This window comes from Agelaius phoeniceus, chromosome 2 (assembly GCF_051311805.1).
Source record: "Agelaius phoeniceus isolate bAgePho1 chromosome 2, bAgePho1.hap1, whole genome shotgun sequence".
In the NCBI taxonomy this organism is placed as follows: Eukaryota; Metazoa; Chordata; class Aves; order Passeriformes; family Icteridae; genus Agelaius; species Agelaius phoeniceus.
The window spans coordinates 63294992-63301670 of NC_135266.1; positions in this window are offsets into that span (position 1 = coordinate 63294992).

Below are 6679 nucleotides of genomic sequence, written 5' to 3' on the forward strand. Positions count from 1 at the left end.
AGAAAAAAAAAAAAACATGAACAAACATCACCTTGCAAATGTTGTGAGATGTTGTGCCTCAGCAGTAAGTGAGGCCCTGATTTAAATATATATGTACTTTATTGCTAGGGATGAAATATGACCCTTTCCAGTGTGGAAAACAGCAGGAGATCACAATGGTCTTAGAAAGAAGGTTGTAAACAAGAGCACCTACTGGGCTCTGTCCTGCATGAATAAAACATTCAGAAACAAAAGGTGCTACTTGTGGCTCCAATGCACAATCCTGTACCAGGGTATGACGCAATGTATTCTAAATTTACTGACTATTTCAAATGCACCAGAAAAACCAAACCCCAGCTGACTGCACTTCCTAGAACAGTTTTCCTAATACAGTTCCTAGAAACCAAAAATTATGAATTTGATATTCCTGTCCTACTCCTCATGTATACATTCTGCCACATCCTTTTTCTCCCATGCAAAACACATGCTGATTTTGCAGAAGGCCTTATATTTTCTAAACCCAGTCCCTCAGCAGAAATGAATACTTTCAGCACTGAATCAGTGCTGTGCCAATGGTCTCTGTCAAAAGCAAGCACCAAGCCGGCAGCATGAAACCTTCTCAACTTCAGATGACTGGAGGAAAAGGAAAAGTCAGAGGCCTTTGTTCTGCCATGAAAGCTAGTCCTTCCAGCTCCTAAAGACTTTGTTCTTTTACATGTGGGACAAATGAACTGAAAAAACTGTCTCTTCATGTAGCCCATTCTTCAGGCATATGCCATCTGATTTCACTCAGCTATCCTTGCACTGAACACAATAACCTGTATTTGGCTACAGCATGTCTTCCAGAAAGACTTCCAATTCTAATTTGCAAACACAAATTAAAAATTAGCTGCTTCCAAGGCAAGTTCCATCCCAATGATGAATCACCCTCCTCACTAAAAGTGTATATCTTACATCTCTTCTGAGTTTTAATTGAAATTCTCATGTGAATATTACTTCTGGCTCCAGTAGCATTAAGCCAATGAATCACCATAGCTCTGATCCAGGGTGACAGCTCCTACACACAACAAGGAAATCCATAGCCTTATGGAATGCAGAAAGCTAAATGGACAAATGCTTCTTATACATCAAATCTAGTGGCACATAAATTCTTGCATGCTGCACCGAGCTATCAGCATTCTGGGGACAGACAAGCATAAATTAGAATATTTTTTTAATCTAGTATCATGATCAAATATTCAGGAAGGCAGAGGTAGAGTTCAAGCTGAAATAGAGAATTTCCTGCAAGAGCTTGAAATCAGCAGACTATAGGAAAAGAGACCAAGACCATATCACACAGTCTGAGTTTCAGGCTGATGCTGTGAGGACAGAATGATCTAATCAGATGTCTTTTCATCTCAGATGGTTTGAAAACTGTATTGGAAACTACCCAACCCTTTCACAGAATACTTGACTTGAGCACTGAGTTCATCTTTCTCATGTGACCACCATTTATCGATAATAAAATATCTAGACTGGTTTCTAGGTTAGTGGAGTAAAAAAATTGTCAAAAACACATTTTTGACACAAAGCATTGACCCATAAGGGCTCTCCTTTCTTCACTTTGAAGTCACCTGCCTAGCTCAGCTTGAAGAAAATCAGGGTTCCTGTGGTTTCCAGGAGTGTAAATTTAGAGACCTGCTGAATTCCACAGAAAATAACCACAAGCAAAATTGATGCCTGTAACCTCTCTAAACATTGAGTGTGAGATTGTAATTAAAATCCTTCCTTACAAGAAAATCTTGTATTGCTCCAGCAAAGGTACACCTTCCCTTTTCTTTGTTTCAGGTTGATTTGAATGCTCTAAAATGTTCTTGCATAATCATTTTGTTCAGTGAGGTCCCACATTTTTGGAACAGTTCACATTTAAGTATCTGCTTAAGCCTCACTGAAACCAAATTGCAGTAAAGTAATACTGTGAAAAACAGGACTGCATTGCACCAACTGTAAGCAGTGTTGTTAAAAGAAAATACGAATATTAGTAAAGCAATAAGCTCAGGCACCTTCATTACTGAGCCTCTTCAGAGCACATACTCAGAGCACAATGCAATCAGCTTATTTCAGAAGGGTTTTACGTGCAATTCCAGCAAGAAACACCAACTCTGTTTACAACAGAACTGAATTCTTCAGAAATGTGTGTGCATGCTTTGTAATGACTGCCTAATTGGAAGTACTGGTGCAGACATGTCCCAGGAGAAATGTCTGATTAGATACTGTTACTCACAAGTAACTCTGAATGAATTCTAGGTAAATTTATGCTCTAATTATGCACAAATTTGTTCTGTTCCATTTCTGAGAACCAGGTCCACTAAAATAATCCAACACTTCAGCCACGGCATGTAGCCACAGCAGTAATCAGGAATGCATTTCTCTCAAACCAGGTCCAGTCCCTCAGGTGCTGCTTCTCTTTGCAGGGACCATGGAATGAACAGAAAATCTCTGCAGAGGTTGTCAAACTCAGGGAGTGTTTCTGAGTCACTGAAAGAACATAAAATGTTTAAATTTTGCTTCCAGTACTAAGACTGGGGAAGGGACCCACAGGACTGATTTGCAGCAGGGCACCAGGCGGCTCCTGGTCTGCTGGAAAAGCTTGTGTCCCATCAACCAATACATGTTATAAACTGAGATTCAAGTCTAGGTGCTTAGGAAAACTCAAGATAACTCTATGCATGGCAACATTTTAGAGGTGCATGTAATAATGAGTCTAGGATGCAGTTTATGTACTGTCACAGAGCTTAGTCATGTATCTGTGCTAGGATTTTTCCCTTGACAACTCCAGGTAGCACCTCGTTACCATCTAACATGCTGTTATTGTTGAAGTATAGAGTGATGAGGCATGAACATCTCCCAACTTAGTGATGATGCAAGAGCTATAAATAAAGCTTTCTTTAGTCCTTTAGCAAATTATTGACAGGTTTACATAAGTAAAAGGAGTGAGAATATAACCATAAATGTCAAAAAGGTTGAATCAGGTCAACAATCTGAAGAAACAAGTCTGTTCACTCCTCTCATGGCAAGAAGGATACAGAGATGCATGTGGTTTAACTGGAGAAAATCTCTTGATGAAGAGGACATTAGAGTAGAGATGAAGGATAAAAGACCTCCATGCCATCCACATCCAGTTGTGCCCACTCTGCATCAGAGATAAGGGATGTCTATGGGACTGGTTCAAACTCCAAACACTAAATTTGAAATACTTGAAGTTAGCATAGGTGAATGACACCAAGAATATTTCCAGTCATGATGAAAAATCTGAATAATAGATATTTTTATCCTGAATTCCTACAAAACAGGCTTGGCATGCCTCATAGAAAGGAGTTTAGAAAAGAAAGAAATTAGGGGAGAAACTATGAGTGATTTTGGTTCTCAGGAGTAACAAACAAGGTAACGAAAAACTTGGCAACAGCTGATGGAGCATGAGGAAGGAAACTCAGACTGATAGAAACAACAGCCAAGCAGCTGACAGAGCTTCTAAGGGGCTGTTTTTCTCCCCGATGGATTGCTGAGCATGGCTGGTAAAAACTGTTTCCCCATCATGCACTTACGCAGGAGGCCTGGCAAACAGACCAGGCAAGGTCAAACTATTGGAACAGAATGTGAAATCAGACACTAGAAGGAATAACAGCGTGTGGTAAAATAGCAGCCACATTTAGAGCAGATGTATCACGAAAAAGCAGTGTGCAGAAAGACAGAGATTAAGCTAAAGGCAGTGGGGTGCATCAACAAAGGAACTGAGCATAAAAGTGCAAAGGTAGAAACAATGGCATGGGCACAACAGTATCTGCCTCAATCTCACTGGGAAAATAAATGAAAGAGGTTTTACTGGGCTGAGAAACCACTACATGATTTCATTTTGAGGTCTGGTTTTTATAGATACTCAGGCAGTGCTATCAGGAGGAGAGTTTTACTAATAATCATATCATTAACGGATAATTTTGTATCCTACATAAAGGATGTAGAATAAGTGTGATGGGTAATAGAAGGGTAAATTACTTCTAGATGGGATGGGCCACACATTTCTCCACCAAACAGCCAATAGAACCAAGAGACTGTGGGTTATTCTTATTACTCTTGTAATTGCTGAAACCATTATAGAAAATTCAATCATTAAAAATAAAATCCCAAAGAATATGAGTTTATATTAAGTGGAAGAACATGTGAAATTAGGTCTGCAAGTTCTTCACTGAAGACAGAGCATTACTGGAAATGAGGGAAACTAATTTAGCCATCTGATGCTGAAAAGACTGATATAGTGACTAACTGCAAATATTTCTGCTCTTCACTTAGATTTAACTGCTTCTTAGTAGAGAAGGACATAAAAAGATGCTAGAGGTATGGTACAAAAACTGGAGAAATGGGTAAAATTCTGATCATTATCTGAGGATTTGATTTGAAACTTAAAGAGATGGAGAGCAGTACTGTTAAGAGAGCCATAGGAATAGGTAGTTTGTTGTGAGGGAAAAAGGAAAACAATTTGATTTGTGTATCCTTTCAGAGAGAAGAATAAGAAGTATATTAAACCCAGACAAGATGGAGGAAAGATCTGTGTTTAAAAAATAAAAATAAAAAAATACATTTATATAAAAGCATTGGTTATATATATAAAATATCCAGAAGGTCAAAAAATAAAATCAAACAACTGAATGTGCACACATTTAATAATTAATGTGGAAATAGAAAGGTCTCTTGCCTTTGGAAAAGGAAGTTATAGAACAATGAGGTTTTGGTCAAAGCAAGGGCACAAAATGTAATGAAAGCTAAGGCAGAGATAGACCAGTTGTTGCATTATGGCTGCAGCAAGAGGAAGGATATTCCTGCTGCCTGCAATACCTCTGTCAGAACTGGTAAGCTGTGCTGCTTATGAAAAACAGGGCAAACTGTTTTGTATCTTCCTGTTGTCTCCTTAGTAAAACAAACAATACAGGAAATAATAACAGAGCAAACTGAAAACAACCTAAGTTCAAAGGAACAATATTCAGCTTGCACTAATGTTCCAATATTGGGCTCCATGATAATGCTTTTGATGCAGTGCAGGATTCTGGCTGTTGGGCTGGAGCTGCTGATAATTGCATGTTGTTGATTTTTATTTTATCATCTTTCTGAGTACCAGAGTTGATTTCCCTCTTTGCTGAAGCACAGAGCTTGGCAAAGTGTCTGGAATGAGGGGGAAGAGCTTGGACTTGATAAAATACCCCTTCCCACTGCTGGTAGTGTCTTCAATAATGAAGAAGTAAGGGTTCAACCCTGTAGAAGGCAACCTGTGCTACTGCCAACAATGTCAGTGACTTTCACTAGCATCAAAGAATTTGGCTGCAAGGACCCCTGTAGGCTGAGGAATTTAACCTCAGAGCGTATCTAATTGAGCCTCCAGCAACCACCCTGCAGATGTAACCCAACTGGCCTCCTTGTCTACTAGGTGGGATACTGATAACAACACCTCTGTACATTCAAAGTCTTGCTGGGAAGATGGGTGAATATTGGAGCAGCCAGCTGCTGCTGAGCTCTGCTGCAGCTGCTCCCGCTGATCTGAGGGAAGCTCAGGTTTAAGACAAATTGTCCCAAACACAGAACAAAGAAACATGCTGAAATAACATCTAGTAAACAAGAAAAGTAATCTGAAAAAGCATGGAAAAAACTAGCTGTGGCAGAAACTAGGACTAGATAGTGAGCAAAACAATGAAGGAATAGTCTATTGTCATCCCACTCCTCTTTTGAGAGCCTTAAAAATAGCTTTCCCTCAAACAAGGGGAAATCCAGACAAAGTGTAGAGGAACTGAAATAATGATTTATAGTATCCTCAGGGCTGCTAGACTCTACTTTCCTGGAGCCCATCTCCTTTGATATATATTCACAGCCATCAGCTTCACCTACATATGGAAGAGCGTCTGGAAACTGGTCTTTATTTCTTCTTTCCATTGTGTGGGATTTTCTTTCTGCATCCTTTTTGTTTGCCTTTTTGTTTTGTCATCTGTTTAAAAATAATCTGTGTCAGAGGACAAGGAGAGTGTCAGAACATGCTCACAGCAGCACCATAAATAGTCCATGGTTGAAGGAACTTGCCAGCTCCTAGAGTTATTCAAAATTGTTTGCTGTGCCTGACCAACTGCAAATAAGGAGTACATTCACCTCTTACCCTTCCCTGTGAGTTGTGGCATGTACAGCTCCAACTCTGGAGCATGGCATAGCTGCAATTTTTAATTGCTTCCAAACAACATTTAATTATTTAAATCTTCTCTAATTATCAGATTAACTCATTTGTCTTAATACTAGATTATCAGGGTGATTTGTGGCAAAGGATACTTGCTGTGTGCTTCATGAACTAGCAGCTGATTCTCACATGCTCTTGTTGAGTCTTATTTTCACATGCTTTATACATTGCTTGTCTCTGACAACACCATAGAAAATAGCTAGTTTTGTCTCACTGAAACAGGACTATTTAGCATTCAAGCATTATGTTGCCACTTTGAATATTTATGGACTCAACAGACAAACCCAGACAATGGAAAATATTAGCAGAACCTATAAGAAGGATGCCTTAGGCTGATCACAGCAAGATCTACAAAGTGGGGGGACTCTCCATCTCCTTCATTGACAGTCCTGTGATATTGGCACTGAAATTCATACCTGCTTCACAATTCTCTGAGCTCAAATTTTACCCAAA